Source organism: Saimiri boliviensis, chromosome 17 (genome assembly GCF_048565385.1).
Source record: "Saimiri boliviensis isolate mSaiBol1 chromosome 17, mSaiBol1.pri, whole genome shotgun sequence".
NCBI lineage: Eukaryota > Metazoa > Chordata > Mammalia > Primates > Cebidae > Saimiri > Saimiri boliviensis.
Window position 1 is genome coordinate 58,671,230 of NC_133465.1, and position 18,133 is coordinate 58,689,362.

Sequence of the window (18,133 nt, forward strand, 5' to 3'; positions counted from 1 at the left end):
ATTTTCATGTTACTTCTGACTTTGCTTTAGGGGGAAAGAGAATACCCCAATCAAATAGAAAGTATACATGCAAATTGAGGGAAAATTATAGTTTTGTAATACAAAATTTAGCTGGGTGTGGTGGCAGGTACCTGCAATCCCAGCTACTCATATTGCTGAGGCAGGAGAATCACTTAAACTCGGGAGGCAGAGGTTGCAGTGAGCACCATTGCAGTCCAGCTTGGGTGAAAAGAGTGAAACTCCATCTCAAAAAAAAAAAAGATAATTTTAAAAGGAGTTTTATAATTATGATCTTTATAACGAAATAAAATAATAGCATATCGAAATTTTATTTCAATCATTAATTTATAAGGGAATTAGTAAGAGGTTACAATCAGTTCAAGACAGAACTCAAGAGAATATACATACACAGGTAGATGAGGAAAACTGAAATGACTGCATAAAAGAACATGAGAAGGATCTATCCATAGGATAATAATCATTTGCATTGCACTGATTCAACTCAGTTTCATTTCTTTGGAATCAGTTGCCTTTTAAAAAAATCAGTTTTCTTCATTTTACAAAGTCATAAAAACTCCAAGATGATGAAATGCAAAGATAATCAAGAAAGGTGCAGTAAACAGGATACCTGGCCATCTTCAACATTTTTTCCCCATTTCAAAATCTTTTGCATTTTTTTCTGGTACTTTGTTGAATATGCTTTTTCCTTTATTCAATGGCTTTTCTGACCTTTCACTTCAGTTGCTAGAATAAGATATACTGAATCTGCTGGATGTTGTCATTAGGTCCATATTTAAGTGGTTTTTTAATCTTTGTTTTTCACAAAGATCTTTAAAAATTCTGTGGCTTCTTTTACATCATTTGTTCATAACATTTCTATAAGAGGGTGTCAGATTCTGTAATCAGCATGTTCTTTTGCTAATGCCATTGAATATATATGTGTATAAAAACAAAAGAGATTATTAATGTAGTAATATGACAATATACAAAAGATTATTAATGTAGTAATATGGCAGCTTCTTATAGAAGCTCTTCTCTTTCTACTCTTCTTGTAGAAGCTGACATATTCTGTAATGAGTATGTTCTTTTGCCAGTACCATTTTATACATATGGTTTCATAAAATGTTATGTTGGGATCATTTGACTATTATGATAAGAAAACGTGTTTTGATCAGTCGTGGTGAAGTATATTGTTGATATAAGTGAGTGAAGGAGATCATGAAGTCACCATCTAGCCATGCAAACTCCCTTGGGACAGGAATGAGAACAACAATGATAACAACAACAGCAACAACACATTTTATAAGATTTTTCCTACATCTTCCAATGATGATGCTATTACCCTTCCTCCTTTAATAGCCAAGTTTATCATAGTTAATCTTGTTTCCATTTTCATCATTTCATCATCTCCCACTTTTTTCCTAACATTCTGCCAAGAAAGCTGAGTAGCAGACCTCCTAGGGAGAATGATACAGCTAACAATTTTGTAACCATGTTAGAGGGAGGAGAAAAAAATGGAAAAATACAATGCAGTTCAATATATTTGGTCAAGAGGAAAAGAAAAGTTGGAGAAATCAGAAAAATCACTTGCCCAAGAGATTAAAATTGCAAAGTATTTTGGAAAATAGTTGGCTAATACTTGGGAAATAAAGTAATTAGAAATTATACTTCTCATAAAGGATGTATACAACTAAGAAAAAAAGAACAGGAGGTAGTAGTAGAATGCTGAACATTATATAGAAAATGTATAAAAGTAAGGAATAATTTGGAGATTTAACATTGATAATAAATCACGTAACTGGAAAAAAGGAAAGAGAAAAGTGGAGTTTGCAGAAAAGAGAATTGTTTGTACAGTACATATCTGATGAAATCATTATTTAATATTTTGGTCTGTTTTCTGTTAAAAATAAGTAATTATATATTGTTATCAACACTGAAAGGGTGGGATGTATAAAATTGTTTACATGAATATTTGAAAAAGGCTTGAATATTTTCAAGGACAAAATATTTTATTTCTTTGGAGACACAATGTTAGAAAACAATTTCTTTTTCTGTAGTAGTGTTGCCAGAAATAGAGTAAAACAATTTCTTAAAGTTATTTATTACTCTATAATAGGAGTTAGCACACTTGTTCTATAAAGAACCAGATAGTGACTATTTTAGGCTTTGTGGGCAATACCATCTCTGGTACAGATATTTAACTGTGCTATTGTAGTTTGAAAACAGCCATGGGCATTAATAAGTGAGGCCATGCTCCAATAAAACTTTGTTTATAAAAACCAGTTGATGGGCCATAGCTCATATAGTTTGCCAACTCCCGATCTAGAATTTTATGGATCTGTAATCTAAATGCTTTGTGATCATGAGACCCACTTCATTGCTCTCCTGGATATGCAGCTAAACTCTATTTTTCCAATATCCCTTATAGTTAGTTAGGTGGGGAGTGGGATTGAGTTCTGGCTAATGGAATACAGGAGGATATGATATACACAATTTCTGGTTCTGAACCCTAAATCATCCCTGAAGAATCACCATAGTTTCTCCCTCACCTATTCCTAATATTGTAACTGATTCAAGTTAAGCTGCTCGCCACTGGCAAGTCAAAGCATGAGAAGTGAGGGGTGGTCAAAGGAAAGCAGCTTATTCAAATGCTAGCAGATGGGAGAATGGCCAGGCTTAAGCCTCAAAGGAACCACCTCAGATTCTGGGCTGAGGGCAGGTTTAAAAAGGGGAAGTTCAGGCCAGGTGCAGTGGCTCATGCCTGTAATCTCAACATTTTGGGAGGCCTGGGTGGGTAGACCACTTGAGGTCAGGAGTTTGAGACCAGTCTGGCCAATATGGAAAACCATGTCTTTACTAAAAATACAAAAATTAGCCAGATGTGGCGGAGCACATCTATAGTCCCAGCTCCTCGGAAAGCTGAGGCAGGAGAATTGCTTGAGCCCCAGGAGGCGGAGGTTGCAGTGAGCCGAGATCATACCACTGCACTCCAGCCTGAGCAATGGAGCGAGACACTGTCTCAGAAATAACAACAACAACAACAACAACAACAAAACAAACAAACAAGCAAAAAAAACCCCAAAACAAACCAACAACAACAAAAAGGGGAAGTCTGGTGTGGAAATACGCAGGAGTGATGCAGGGTGCAGGTCTTGCTCCAACGGCTATCTTGAGTTATTGTCAACCTGGTGTATAAGCTGGCACCATCTCACTTGCAGCCAGGCTGTAGATTATCCATCTTGAAGTGAGGAGAAGGGAATTCCTCTATACCTGATTTGTTTTAAAATCAGCCCCTGGAATTTCTTAACAAGCATACAGTTAGATACGTGTTCCTGGTGTGGTGGGAAAGGGAGGGAGAAAAAGCATTCTAAAGTACATTTCAAGGCCATATTTCAAGACTAAGAGGGAAAAAGATTTTTGCCATTTGCTTCAAGGTTATACTCTGAGACTAGGCAGAAAGGATGAAAAACGTTTTAAAATGCATTTCAAAGCCGAAATACTTGCTTACGATATGATACAGAGCTTTTAGAGGACACTCAGAGGAGCCATGAGTCAGGCAGGAGCCCACGTTCTGAAACACTGCTTAAAAGGGCACCAGACACACACCTGAAAAGACCGTGATGTGGATGAATCATCCAACTTAATTTTGCTAAGCCACGATTCTTGCAGTTGGATGCTATAGCATTTATCCTGCCCTGATACTTGGCATACATTATTGTGAATTAGATGATTTTGAGAGACTGACCACAATGTTAGTGATAAAAAGGTGTAATGGTATTGTGTTCAGCTTCAAGCACAAGACAGACTGGCTTAGACTGAAGGGCATGTGTTAGTCCCACACCACAGGAAATCTGGGAGTAGACAATCTTTAGTTGTACTGTGGCTCAATAATGCCACCAAGGAGTGAGCTCTTGCTCTCCCTGCTCCTCTGTCCTTAAAAATGGGTGCTGCACCCATAATCATTAAACCATTCTGGGCAGGAAAAAGGAGGAATAAGAAAGGCAGCAACAGCAGACTTCTGGTTGTCTCACTGGCTAGCACAAAGTCCCATGGACAGTTCCGGCTGCAAGAGACTCTGTAGCTTTCTAGTTTCTGTACTAGAAAAGAGCAAAAAAGGAGGAAGTTGTAATTGACATTAATGAGAGAATTTACAATATAGTTCAGTGTTTGAACCATATAAAAATACTTTTGGCAACAAAGTGTTTTAGCTGGTAGACAAAACACAGAAATTGTTAGTAAAACACCTCCTTCTAAGGAGCCCAATAAGACTTGGGGCCTGGCGTGGTTGCTCACTTCTGTAACCCCAGCACTTTGGGAGGTCGAGGCAGGTGGATTGCTTGAGTTCAGGAGTTCGAAGTCAACCTGGGCAACATGGTGAGACCCTATCTCTACCAAAAATACGAAAGAATAGCTGGGCATGGTGGTGTGTGCCTGTGGTCCCAGCTACTCAGGAGGCTGAGGTGGGAGGATCGCTTGAGACTGGCAGGGTAGAGGTTGCAATGAGCCAAAATCACACCATTGCCTTCCAGCCTGGGTGATGAAAGTGAGACCCTGTCTCAAATAAATAAATAAATAAAAGTAAAGACTTACCAATTCTTTTATTTATAGCAGAATAAATCAAAAAATGATAGTTTATAAAGAAAAATTTTTACATATAGTCATAAATGGGTGAGATTTACTCTATTGACTATATTTGCCTATTCCTTTACTGTGTTGAAGTCACAAATACTGCAAAACTATAGAGCTAATTTTTAATATTTAACTGACAGTGTATCTCTTTTTACTGAACCAAACATTATCGAAATAATATATCCATGTCAATTAATTATTCATTCTTTGGGAAATAGAGGATATACTTCCTAATTAATTTCCAATTTTCATGCACTTGTCTTAAGAACCAAATCTTCAGTGCATAGAATCAGATAATTTTTACTAGTATTTGGAAAGCATACATTCCTTATTTTCAGCATCATAACGTCATTTGTTAAGTGAATGTACTATGTTGTAACTTTGCGATGGCAATTCCACAAATATCCTATCTGAGATGCCAACACCCTCTTTTGAGTAAAGACCCCCAGTATAGGATAAGCTTTGTGGTTTTCTCTGTGACTTTATTATTCTGGCCACAGTTCATTATCTCATCATAAGCGCACATCTATAGCCTGGACGTAAGAGAGGCCAATAGTGACCTCTGACAAGAGCTTGACCCCAGAGCTCTGAAGAATAAGGGGACTCCATACTGGATATGGAGAAACTGTCTCAGTAAATGACTCTTTTGAAAAATTTTGAATGTGAGGCCTACAGAAAGAAGGCAATAGCAATAGGAAGAAGTTGAGGCAATAGGACAAAACCATAAAAGAGAAACTAACAGGAGGATCTCACGCCTTAAAGAAGAGAGCATGTCCAAATCACTCTCAACTGCACTGAGGTTTCTTAAGTTTTTTATTCATGAGACTGAAAGTGTGGCTGTAGAACATTCTTCTATGTACCCTCTTAGGATCTCCAAAGGGAAATCCTCACCCACCTCCCTGAAAATCACACCTCTTCTCTGAATGGCTTTGAAACAGATTTAGAAGCAAAACAAGCGAGAAGCCAGTAGAGACCAGAATAACACCTTCATTACTGAGAAAACATCAATTGAGAACTGTAGCTTTGAGACAAATTCATCCACTAAAACAGATCCTATTGTGGGCTGAACTGTGTACAGCCTCCAAAACTCATACGCTGAAGTCCTAACCCTCACTAACTCAGAATCTGACCTTATTTGGAAACAGGGTTGATGCAGATATAATTAGCTAAGTTGGGATGAGGTCCTACTGGAGTAGGGCAGGCCCCTAATGTGGGATGACTGGAGTCCTTATGAAAAGGAAAAATTTGAACACAGACGCATGCACGGGAAGAAAGCCATGTGAAGAGGAAGGCAGAGCTCTGCAAGCCAAGGACACCAGATTGCCAGCAAACCACCAGAGAGCCATGGAACAGATTCTCACTCACTGACCTCAGAAAGAACCAACCTCATGAACACCAAGTGGATCCAGATGAAGGTGTGGCAATTGAAAGGCTGCAGACTCTACTCTGAGCTATTATCCGAGTGGATGGCTGCCTCTTAATAAAAGAATAGGTGGAATGTACTAAAAACGGATGAATTCATCCAGTGGACCAAATTGTATGCAGTGGTGATGGCTGTGTAAGCCTCCCCGCCTGAATATCTTCACTACATCTTCAGGCATTCTTGGGATGTGGCAAGTGGTCTAACCATCGATCAGGAGGTTGGCAACTAAATCATTGGACTTTTAAGGAATCCCCCATGTGGGGACAAGAACTATAGCAGCAACTTGTTGCATAGAATGGACAATCTTTGTTGCTCATGTGAATGCTCATGACAAGCAGCCTTTCAAATGAGAACACAGATGGAATTCCCCACCAACAAGGCTTGTGCACAAGTTGAAATGGTCACCAGCAGGTGCATCAGCAAAGTGCAGCTTATGGAAGGTGACCTCATGTGCAGCAATGGGTCAAATCTGGGAAAGTGAATTTTGAAGATACAGAAGCTGAGGATGCTATGCAGTTGGTTTTACAGTCCCTGCCAGGAGCCCAAGCAGTACAACGCGTGGAGAATCAGGACATATTAGCAGGGACATTGGCCTGGCTTGGGTTTGGCAGATTGATCACATTGGACCTTTAACGTCCAGCTGTGGTTTCTGCTGGTGATTCATGGCAGTTGACACTTACTGTTGATCTGAAACTGCCACCCCCTTACAGCACGTGGATGCTGGTGCCACCATTGTCACCTCAGAGAAAGATCTCTACCATATGTTCGAGTCCCCTAGCAGACTCCAGTCAGACCAGGGCATTTCCTTTACAGCACAACACGTAACAATGGGCACCATCCCATGGCATAGGCTGGACCTATCATGCTCCATACCACCCACCGTACACCACACTAATGGAGCCCTAGAATGGAATAGAAGATTAAAAGAATTAAAGAAGAGACATCAAAAAGCATTATTAGCGGGATGCTGCCTGCCTTATTAAGACCATTTGGATGTTCAGTACTTCATTCCTGTGAGAGGGAAACATGCCTCTTAAACATGTTTTGGAATTCTGAGCTTGGCAGGGGTGGAAGACTTGGCAGTTGCCCAGTTAAGAACCCGAGGAACTCCAGTATATGCAATCACTCCTTACTTGTTTCCCCTGTGGAATAGTCTTCCTAGGGTGGGGTTTGTGATCCTGCAGCAGTTGAACCTGACACAGGCCCCCTGGCTCTGAACCCATAGAAGATGCCTTGGAATTCTACTTCTAGTGGTTGGCACTGCTATGATCCATGCCCTTCCATTCGGAGGGAATCCTCACTTGGGGTTGGCAGTTGGTCCTTCTTGTTTGGCACTTTTCTGCAGATTTTGGAGCTAACTCTTTGTGGTTTCCTCCTCTCCAGAATTAAATTCCAGCCACTATTGAAGCCTTGAACTTCGACCTCTATCTTCCAAAGTTCAGTAATATTTCTATTTTCTTCTTAGGCTCTATTCCCAGAATTGGCAAATATTGGAAATTTCTCTTAGGAGGAAATTTAGGTAAATATGGCGCTTGACTCGTGTGAGTTCCTTATTTCAAGGGTCATATCCCATATAGCTTCTGTCTGCTTTGCTTGTTCTTCATTTCCTTTAAATATTTCCGTTTCCCTTACCTTATAACAAATTTTATAACTGTTATCATCAGGAGGTTTAATCTGACACAAAGTGATAGTTTCGTGATTGGAACTGGCACTAATTGATGAGGATGTAAGTGGTACATTGCACTTAGAGAAATAAGACAAGACTTCAAAATTTGGCATGATAAATTATTTAGTTTCTCAAGGAAATAGGGGACATTAACGTATTTTCGTGTTTGAATTAGCTTCAGTTACAGGGTTGTTACCATTCTGAACATGCATGAACAGCTGGAAAGCACGTGGCTTGTGGACTTCTGGTTTCTTTGGCAGTAAAGAGTGCTTTGAGGAAAGCAACCTGTCCCCAGTGTTAGAGATGAAATGTACTTGTAAGACATAATGTTGACACTTGAAAGCTGCCTTCCAATCTGCAGGCATTAGGAGTTTGCAATGCTCAGTCTGTTGGAATGCATTTCCAGCTAGTGCCTGCCAAGAAACTTGGGTCAGACTCTCAGGAGACCGAGACATTTGACACCACACAGGTGGCTGGAAGTGGAAAGCAAATACCTCATGGGTAGTTGCAGGGCCACTGAGTATCAAGCTTGTAGAAGCATTCTGGAACTGGAGGTCCATAGGCATTTAAAATATCAGACCAAAAGATGGCATCCTTTGAAAATTTAGCTTGTTAGAATAAAGGAACAATAGAAACATGTTCTTTATGTCAATTCAAGAGAAGGAATGCAGGGCTGGGAAGAAAACGACTTTTGTAAAAGACTTGAGATGACATTTTGATGGTTTCAAGCTTTGAGGCATTTTTGTTGTTGATGCTAACTTGTTTTTCAGTTTTGAAAAGTTGGCAAAGGACTCTCCAATGTCCTTTCTGGGAAAGTTGTAGGCATTATACAATGTCCTAGAGAAAGTTGCAAACAAAGCCTTTTTAAAAATGTAAATAATAACACAGAGCCAGGAGCTTTTTAAGATCTTTTTTTTTTTTTTAATTTCTAGGTAAGGATTGCTATTGGGTAAGGAAAAAGAAAAATAAGGCTCTCAGCCCTGAGACTTCTTGCACCAATGTTACCTGTAGGTGTAGCTAATTGACTTCTAATACCTATCACTAAGGCTAATTAGAGCTTCCCATCATGAACCAAGAGTGCCCAGAATAACAATTTAATTAAAATCCTATTGTTTTTAGAAGCTGTAGGTTGTGAAAATATCTTTTACTATAAATCAGATGATACTCATATTCTGTACCCATATTTTGGAAGATTTGATAGGTCCAAACACAAGAAAATAAAATTTAGTGTTTACTCAGATTGCTCTTATAGAAAAATGAAAAAAATTTTTATTTCTGTTGTATTTCCACATTCCCAACTTTAAGGATGCTCTTGCTTGACTTGAGATAATTTTTTTTTTTTAGACGAAGTCTTGCTCTGTCACCCAGGCTGGAGTGCTGTGGTACAATCTTGGCTCGCTGCAACCTCCACCTCCAGGGTTCAAGCGATTCTCCTGCCTCAGCCTCCCGAGTAGTGGGACCTACAGCTGTGCACCACCATGCCTGGCTAATGTTTGTATTTTTAGTAGAGACGGGGTTTCTCCACACTGGCCAGGATGGTCTTGAACTCCTGACCTTGTGATCCATCTACCTCAGCCCCCCAAAGTGCTGGGATTACAGGTGTGAGCCACTGGGCTTAAGATAATTTCTAATGAAGGAATTTCATCAATGAGGGAGATCTTCACACGCCAATTATTTTCCTGGGTCTGGAGATAAGATGAAAAATGTAATACCCTATTCCAAAATTTTGGGAACTCGCCCTCTAAGCTTGCTGTCTTCTTTTCTACTCTAGGAATCATTATGGACTTTGCTTGGAATGAAGTCAGCCTTCTATATCTGCAGGGGATTGGTTTCAGGACAACCCACAGAGGCGAAAATCTGCTATACTCAAGTTCCTTATAAAAAATAGTGCAGTATTATAGTACTGTGTCCTCTGCATATGAGGAAGGTGAATTTTTTTCATTTCCACTTTTATTGCCTCCAAATTCATTCCTGTCCCCTCACCCATGTGCACCCAGCCCTCTTTGCCTGTGCTCTTTAGTCCTAAGTGATCTTTGCCAAGTCTGTTCTCTGACCCAGCTCCTTTATATGAAGCATTCCCAGAATGTCTTAATGTTACAGGAAGAAGTGGATTTCACTTCAGTGGGTGAGGAACAGGAGAAAAAACGGTAATTGTAGTGGAAAGGGTGATGCTGGTTAGCACTAAAGCCGCACATGGAGGCATCAAGCTCCGGAGATGCACAGGGGAGGACCAGAGAGGACACAGTTTAGTTTCCAAGAGATAGCATTGCAACTTTTGTGAGGGCTGATGGTATTATTTCCTAGAGATAAGATTTGTTCTATTAACTTTTATTAGAGGTAAATAATTTAAATATCATTGAATCTCTGCATGTTACAATATGCATTTACAAAAATACAAAGGGATAATGTTCACAGATTTGCTTTTCTATCCCATATTGGACAATGACTTACTATTTTATTTGTTGTTTTTGGAATACCATGCTGTCCCCCAGGCAACAAAATTCCTACCATTCCAGGCAACAAAAGCTTTTGAAATTGCCTCATAATTTTCTGCCTCTGCACCTTAAGTCATGATTTTTTTCTGCTTATCTTTTTCCCATCTATCACCATCCAGCCATTATTCTGCACATGCCTATGTGTTCCCCAGAGTCTCTGAGGACATGCCAGGTTCATTATTGCAATGTCTTATTCTAGCCTCTCCTTATTCAACCTTTTTTTTTTTTCGCATCACAGCAGTTTCTATAAACGTGTTCATTTTTTTAGGTCATTTAATAAGCAATCCCTTCTCTCTATTAGCTTTTACACTTGGTTATGTTTTTTCATTTTAAAAGTAACATTTCAGGCTGGGCACAGTGGCTCACACCTGTAATTCCAGCACTTTGGGAGGCCAAGGTGCCTCCACCATGTAAGACATGACTTTTGCCTTCCACCATGATTTTGAGGCCTCACCAGCCACGTGAAACTGTGAATTCATTAAACCTCTTTTTTTTTTAAAATAAATCACCCAGTCTCAGGTATATGTTTATCAGCAGTATGAAAATAGACTACTACACACCCCCTCCCTAATTTTCTTCTTCCATAGTCTTCCCCATCAAAGTAAATTTGGAGTCATTCTTGAGCTGCCAGCCAGTGCTGTTGGCTCCACCTTCAATTTTGAAAAGTTGGTCTCTAATATTATCACTTATGGTATCTCTCTGATACTGCAGCTCAATGAAGAGAAGAACCCTCAAGCACCTATTTTTTTTTCTCTCTCTCAAGAAGTAAAAGACAAACTCCTTAAAATGTCCACAATCCCATATATGTTGGTCCCTACTTTTTAAAAGTCATTCTGGACTGTGCTTTTAACTCCTCTGGCCTGCTCAGGCATGTCAGATGGGCTCTTCCCTCCAGATCTTGCCATTGGCTGTTCCTTCAACTGGGATTCTTATTATCCAAGATATTTATATGGCTTATTCCATCCCCATTCTCTTGTTCAAGTCTTTGCTCAAATAATCAACGGTGAGGTCTTCTCCAACTCCCGATTGAAGATTGTATCCCATCCTTCCTCTACTCTCCCAGTTCCTCATTCTTGCATAATTTTCTCTACAGCACTTTTCTTTCATGATGTACTGCATACCTTACTTGTTTATTATTATATTATTTTTCTGTTTTCCTTCACTCTGTCTCCTACGAGGAGAGCTATCTTTGTCTGTTGTATCTCTAGGGCCAAGAACAATGACTGGGCTCATGGAGGGAATTCAATAAATACGCGTTGAATGGTAAGTAAATGAGACAACTATGCCACTAGATTGTAAAATGAAAAGATGTTTCTAGAGTGTATAAAGGGAGGAAGAGAGAGAGACAAGGAGCAGACTCCACCAGTATTTACTGGCTTCTTTTAACACCATTTGCCTGAGGAGTCACTAATCCTGGTTACGGTTCTTCCTTTCGAATTGAATTTCTCTCTAACCTAAATATGTAACCTTAGTTACTATCAGTATTGATTTTTTCCCTTTCTATCAGCTTCTTGCCCCTCAATCTGCATTTCCATGATTTGGCCATTTACCTGATTATTGTTCAGCCAAGGTACTGGGTGCCTCACTTTCTGTACTTTACCATGTAGAGATGGTCACTTTGACCTCAGACCTAGGAAAGTCAAATTTCCAAACGTTAGGTTTGCCATCACAGAAAATGATGCAAGAATGATTCCTTGCTATGATGTGTCCAGCCATCATCTGATGGTCCCTTTGAATGGGCCCTTATGGTATGAAATATTTATTCTTAACTTTGAAAAGTCACATTTTAAAATACTAGCTTATTATTCTCAGTTGACATGATATTAGTCTCCGTAAGGCTAAATGTTATTAGAATCTCAATTCTAATATCATAGAGTGAATAGCAAAGATTTTGATTTTGTTTTTAAATTTACATCTGTTTATATCAGTTTTCAAAGAGCAGAAGTCAGATTCTTCACAGCTAGAGGCCATCTAGGGTATTCACATAGCCTGCATTATGAAAAGGTCTTCATTCAGATAATTTTTGACAGATAATTTTGAGAGATAATTCACAGAGAGGAGGAATTCTACTTGGAGAAGATAATTAACTGTTTGGGACCCCTAACTCATTGAAAAGTGCTTTCTTTCTTATTCTTTTCTCTGTCTTGCTTCTTTTTTCCTTTTATAACTTTTTGCTTTAAAACTTGATAAATATCAGTCTCAGAGTTGGGATAAATACTCCTCGCCATCTAAACATTACAGGGCAATTCACACTGGCTTTTCACCAGAGGCTTGCCTTCCTGAAAGTTTAGCCCCAGGCCCATGGTGGCCTTAGGACCTGAAGCTGTGATTCTGCAGTCTCAGGAATATGCCCACACCCTTCAGCCATGGAAGAACTAATGGTCCCACTCCAGGCTCAGTCCCTGGCTTTCAAGGCATTGAGGAACGAAGCCGCTCTTCTGGCACGGTGAGCTAATTATCTGTGTAGCAGAGGCCAATGTGAGATTTCTGGCCTTGCGTTCTAAAGCCCTGCATGCCAAGCCCAAGCCACCCTCACTGAAATGCCTTCTGTGACTCAAGAGGGTTTTGTATTCTGCTCTCTCAGCAGAGATTCTACATTCTCTTCCGCAGTTAAGACATTTCAGAGATTTGCAACTCATCAATTCTCAGAAGAGAATCAAAGATTTGCAATATTTTATTTTTAATTCTTCCTGATGAGGTTTGAGAGATGGGCCATCTTACAAATGCAGTCAGCATATTCTTCTGGGACATCCACCAAGGTGGATATATAAATATTTTTTTCTTGCTTCCCTTAGCCCTCTTTTGTTCCAGATCAAAAATACGGATCCTGAGACTTGCTTCCCCGTCGGGTCAGCTGCCTTGCTTCCTCATCTTGTTTGCTGATGCAGACTCCAGCCTGCTGCTCTAGTCTGTGGTTCTGGGAAGAGTTGGCTCCTCTCCTTGAGGAATTGGGGGCCTGGATGAGGAGAGTAAGCCTGTGTTTGAGCCGGATGTCTGGCCACATCTTGCAGCTAGGTCAGTATGGTAGGGGATGCAAAGTTCAAGCTAATGTGCTTGACTCCAAAGAAGACATTGTGACTTAACAGTCTCTCTGCATTATCTAGATTGACTGAGAACCCTGATTCTTGCCTTGGCTTCAAGGTCACTCGTGGTCCTCTATTTGAAGAAACTAAATTACTCTTAATGGGGCATTGTGTAGGAAGTTGTTTTCTGTCCACTGAAAAATAGATCAGGGTCCCCTTTTCCACTCCTCTCTCTACACACACTCTCATACACACCCCACACTCATGAAAGGCATGGTGTGGTATTTCAGCATTCAGAGTGAGATCATCGGGGTTTGAAACTGGTTCTATCATTTACAGACTTTGTAAGAACAATGAGCAAGTAGCTTAATCTCTGTATGCGTGAGTTTTCTCATCTGAACAATGAGAAAATTCTACTTATCTGGTAGAACTGTAATAAATTAAATAACACATCATAAGCATTTAGAACTATTCCTGACAGTAATGCTAAATAAATGTTAGTTATTACTTTTATGGTCACAACTTGAAGTGTACTATAGGAAATTACACATTACCCTTCTCTCCTGTAGTCAAGGCAACTAGGCCACCAACCTTCCAATGGCAAAAGGCTCCAGTTGGCAGAAGGGACCACCCTGGTGCTGATTTTAGTCTAGCATTCATTCATTACCTTGGCGGTGGTACAGTTAAAAGCCAGAATTCTTGGCTTCAAGTCGTTTTTTCTGCCACTACCCAGCTCTATGAACTTAGGCAAGTTACTTAGCCTCCTGTGCCTTGTCTTCCTGATCTGCAAAATGGAGGTAACAATAGTAACTCACAAGGGTGTCAAGAATATTAAATGAAATAATATATGGAAAGGGCTGGACCATCAATGCTGTAAAGCTAACATAAGGACCCCATTGGTTTTCCATTTCCAGGTTCCTCTGCTTCCATTTGGCCCCCTTTTAAAAGTATATCTGGATTACTTGGATCCTTCCTTATGACCTTTTAACTTCTGGGCTCTCTCAGATGACTAGGGTCAAGAGGATACAGAATACCAGACAAGGAGTCCTGGATTCTCCATAAAACCAAACAGTTCTAGGTCCTGGTTTGCTGGAAGCTGGAGAGCTGGAGAGACATTCATGCAAAATTCTGCCTACTTCTCATGCACCTGGCAAGTGCTTTCAGTCATGGGATCCAGGAGAATTTCTAGCTCTGTGTGCCCAGCTGAGGTGGAAGAGAATGGTAGCGACTGGGGAAGGGGCTAAAGAAGGAGACTGTACTCAACCCCACACGGTCTTCCTGCACATTCTGTTCCACCATTGAGCCAGGCACTTCCCATCACATAAAAGAGGCCCCTTTTCACTGAACAATGGGCCCTGGTCCATTCTTCAAACTGGAGCACTACACACTGGGGTCTGTGGGGGGAAAATGGGGAAGGGATGGCGGGGTAGGGAGGTGGGAAGAGATAGCATGGGGAGAAATGGCAGATACAGGTGAGGGGAAGGAAGGCAGCAAACCACACTGCCACGGGTGTACCTATGCAACAATCTTGCATGTTCTTCACACGTACCCTAAAACCTAAAATGCAATAAAAAAAAATCTGTTTCTTTTTCTCTAGTTTTCCTACTTCTGAACTTTCTACTCTTTCTTCTATTTTATTCTTTGGACTTAGATGCCCATTTCTTTTTTCTTAATGACAAGCCATCATTTAAAATTAAGTATATGTAAACTTAATATGTATAAAACACAGGTAACTTTATCTGGTCTTATAAATTTGGTAGCACTTATCAGCAAAACTATCTGCCTCTGGAGCTTTTTTAATGTAAAGGATTTAATTAATATTACCATTTTTGTGTGTGTCAATTTTGGCATTTCAGATAATTTTTCTAGAGGTATATTTCCATAATCAAGATTCCTTTCTTTCTTTCCCTTCCTTCCTCCCTTCCTTTCTTTCCTTTTCTTTCTTTCTCTTTCTCTCTCTCTCTTTCTCTCCTTCCTTTCTTCCTTCCTTCCTCTCTTCTTTCCTTCTTTCCACCGGATCTTGCTCTGTTACCCAGGCTGCAGTGCAGTGGTGCAATCTTGGCTTACCGCAACTTCTACCTCCAAGGCTCAAGCAATCCTCCCATCTCAACCTCCCAAGTAGCTAGGACTACAGGTACATGCCATCATGCCCAGCTATTTTGTGTGTGTGTGTGTATTTTTTGTAGCGATGGGGGGGTCTTACTGTGTTGCCCAGGCTAGTCTGAAACACATGGGCTAAAGTGACCTACCCACCGTAGCCTCCCAAAGTGCTGGGATGACAAGTGTGAGCTACTGAGCCTGGTTTACTCTAGGGTTTCTTCTCTTTTGTTTCCATTATGAATTAGCATTAACGCAAAAGGACTCATTTATATATTTATTTTGTACTATCAATTAAGGTTAGAATTTCTATGTTTTGTCCCCAAACGGTTAAATTCCTGGACCAACTATGCCACCTTTGTCTGCTCACTCCTCCTGCTCCTTTGTTGATATCCTGAGTTTAGCTCTGGAATCTTATAAATAAATTTGTGGGTTTGCTGGGATGGGGTGTTACCGCTTACTTAAAAATAAACTGTACCTAGTTAATCTTCTTACTCTCACTTCCTGTATCTTTTTGCTTCCTCTGGCATTATTCTTCTCTAGTGGTTTAATACTTCCTCCAAGGATGTTCCAAGAAAGTGTTTGTTTGGTCAACTTTCAAAGGTCATGGATGCTAAAAATATTTTTATTTCAGTGTCATTTAAATTATAGTTTATTGGTATAAAATTCTAGCTTCAGAGTTTCTTTTTTGCTTCCACACAACCACAATATTACCCATTATCATCCCATGTCTAATAATTCTATTGAAAACCCTTTAATAATATAGTCTTCGTACTTTGGCGGTTCTGCTTGTCTTCTAACACTGCGTTTCAATCTTCCTTGTGTATCTGATGATCTGACATTTCGTGACAATGTGATTAATGTGAGCATTCCTTTCTAGCCTATCCTCTTCCCATAGCAGTCTTCCCAGTACAAATGGCTGTGTGCTGCTCAAGTGTGCATTCCTCTTACCTCCTCCAAACCAATCCCTAGCCACCCTCTGCTGCTTCAGGAGTTTCTCAAAGATGGTTTCTTTTCTTCTGTTTTTGGTGTATGCATCAGTACTGGGATTATTTGAAATGCATGTCAAATCTGTGACATCTCTAGGTTTGGCTTTAAGACAGGAAGACAGGCCCTGATGCCAAACTGCCGTCTTATCTGACACTTGTAATTTTGTTTTACTTCTGTGTCTTAAGATGGAGCTCGTGGTTGGGAAGATGGGATCCAGGAATGGGTGTGGAGTGTGGCCCAGACAAAACCCAGAATGTTTGAGGGGCAGGTCTCGTATTTTATATTTTGATGTCTCAGGAACTGTCATGAGCTGCTAGAGGCTTCTCATCTCTTTTCTCTAATTTTCTTCATTGACGACTAGGGCCCTGTTAATTTCTATGGATGCCTACATTGTCCTATCCAGAGTGACTCTAGAACTACCCATATGTGACAAATACAACACATAAAAAGTAGTCTTCTCTGGGTGTGCATAAGCCCTATCTTGACACCAACTTTCTCTTTAGGTCCTCAATTAAGAGCTTCCAACGTATGGCATTCAGGTCATTCTAAAACCTGTGTTCATGACCTTCAATCCATGCTAGATTTTTCTATATCATGAAAGAGAAGCTAATGAATGCTAACGAAGCTAGTGAATGAATTACTTGATATAAAAGTGAGTAAGTGCATTAATAAAATGCTATTTGCAGTAGTATTGCTTCCCAGAGGATTATATCATTATATGAATCGATGATTATAACCTTAAACCCCAAGGAAAATTTCACTCTCATCCTGGAACATGCTCCTCTAAGATGGTCCATAAGTTGCCTGTGGAACATCTGCAAACTTTTCTTGATTTTAACATGTTTAGTTGATATAGTTATGAATTCAGCATTCAGCATTTTCTCAGTGAACATACCAAGTTGGCTACTCTTCAAGTTTTTGTTCACTCCATTCTCTTTATTTGGATCCCCCTCTACTTCTCAAATGCTGTGTTTATATAAATGAGAGAGGGCATGGGTATTGACGACATATGCATTGATAATAAATAATTATCCATTGAGAACTGGGAATTGAAAAAACAATGTGAGACTTTCTGGAGAATCTCAAAAAAACAATAATGCCTGAAGAATTGTTCATTGTGACATCTTTTAAAGGGAGTTTTGCGTAGCTGGAGACCTGTAAGGCTCAATGGGATATATAGGGTCATCATGAAATCGCTAAGAGCAACGTGAGTTCAGAGCCCTTCTTCCCTCTCTCCTTCCTTCCTTTCTTTTGTACATAATAGAATTAGTGAAGTGGAAAATTCAATCCACACTTTGGGAAGTATTTTTTTAATAAATGTGTTAATTGAATAGTGGGTAAATGCATGGATAGAACTAAGTAAACATGTCATCATGTGGACTTTTAACACCCTCGTCACGCTGGCCATGTTCAGCACTGGCCACGTTTCTGACCGATATCCACGTGGTGCCTCTGTGGTTCCCTTTCCTAATCAGAATCCCATTATATCACTGAACATATTTCTTGGGCAAACAAAGTCCATTTGCAAATTGCATCATTCTTATAAAAAGCATGGTTCTAGAATAGCATTCTAAAGATAACTAACATAATACTTATGGCAATATTTTAGTTGAAGGGGAATTGATCCCGTATAAGGTCATTTTTGGCACCTCTTTTTATAAATTTTTTTTGTTGCCTTTCTCTTGCTGTATCTCTCCCGAGTCCCTCATTCTTCAAGAGCTGTGACTGTGTTGTCTGCTTAATCCAGTGTCTGCTCCAACTGACCTACAACACTGTCCTGAGACATGAAGACAAAGAAGCCCTGTTGAGG

General features: G+C 39.9%; 1 long non-coding RNA gene across 2 annotated transcripts in view; it reads left to right on the plus strand.

Moving 5' to 3' along the window:
• Positions 1-14,630, plus strand: part of LOC141581890 (uncharacterized) — a 31,003-nt gene extending 16,373 nt beyond the window's left edge. For both annotated transcript variants that reach the window (XR_012514695.1, XR_012514696.1), the window contains 4 exons: positions 9,490-9,645; positions 11,422-11,476; positions 12,455-12,659; positions 13,009-14,630. This is a non-coding gene — a long non-coding RNA (uncharacterized LOC141581890). The remainder of the gene's footprint in view (positions 1-9,489; positions 9,646-11,421; positions 11,477-12,454; positions 12,660-13,008) is intronic.
• The last annotated feature ends 3,503 nt before the right edge of the window (positions 14,631-18,133 follow it).